This window comes from Galeopterus variegatus, unplaced genomic scaffold (assembly GCF_000696425.1).
Source record: "Galeopterus variegatus unplaced genomic scaffold, G_variegatus-3.0.2 Scaffold23474, whole genome shotgun sequence".
Taxonomy (NCBI): Eukaryota; Metazoa; Chordata; class Mammalia; order Dermoptera; family Cynocephalidae; genus Galeopterus; species Galeopterus variegatus.
The window spans coordinates 2,461-2,886 of record NW_007749585.1 but is presented as its reverse complement, the minus strand read 5'-3'; positions in this window follow the sequence as shown (position 1 = coordinate 2,886).

Below are 426 nucleotides of genomic sequence, written 5' to 3'. Positions count from 1 at the left end.
AATATCTGGACCTCCTAACCACCCATACCCATTGTAATTTATAATGAGGAGGACAGAGCTCCCCCTACACAGCCACGAGCTCGCAGTTACCACCTCACAGGTATCCTCCTCTCACACGCCTGTGAGCACAAAGGGACAGCCCCACAAAGGACCTGCCACAGCTTCCTGACTCTGCTTCTTGCCTCCTTCCTCCAGCTCCCAGAGACCCCAGGAGAGAGAAGGCAGTGCTCCGTGGTGGCCGGGAGCCAGGCTCAGCCCTCAATCTGGTTGATACCTTCCCCTGGAAGACAATGACCGTAGCCTAAGCACCATTCTATTTTTAACACTTCCTAATCCAGTGGTGGCTGGTTTCCTATGAGCAACCCTTCTTCCCATCTCAGTATAAAAAATACAAGAAGCCAAGATCACTATTCATTTGTCTTCACA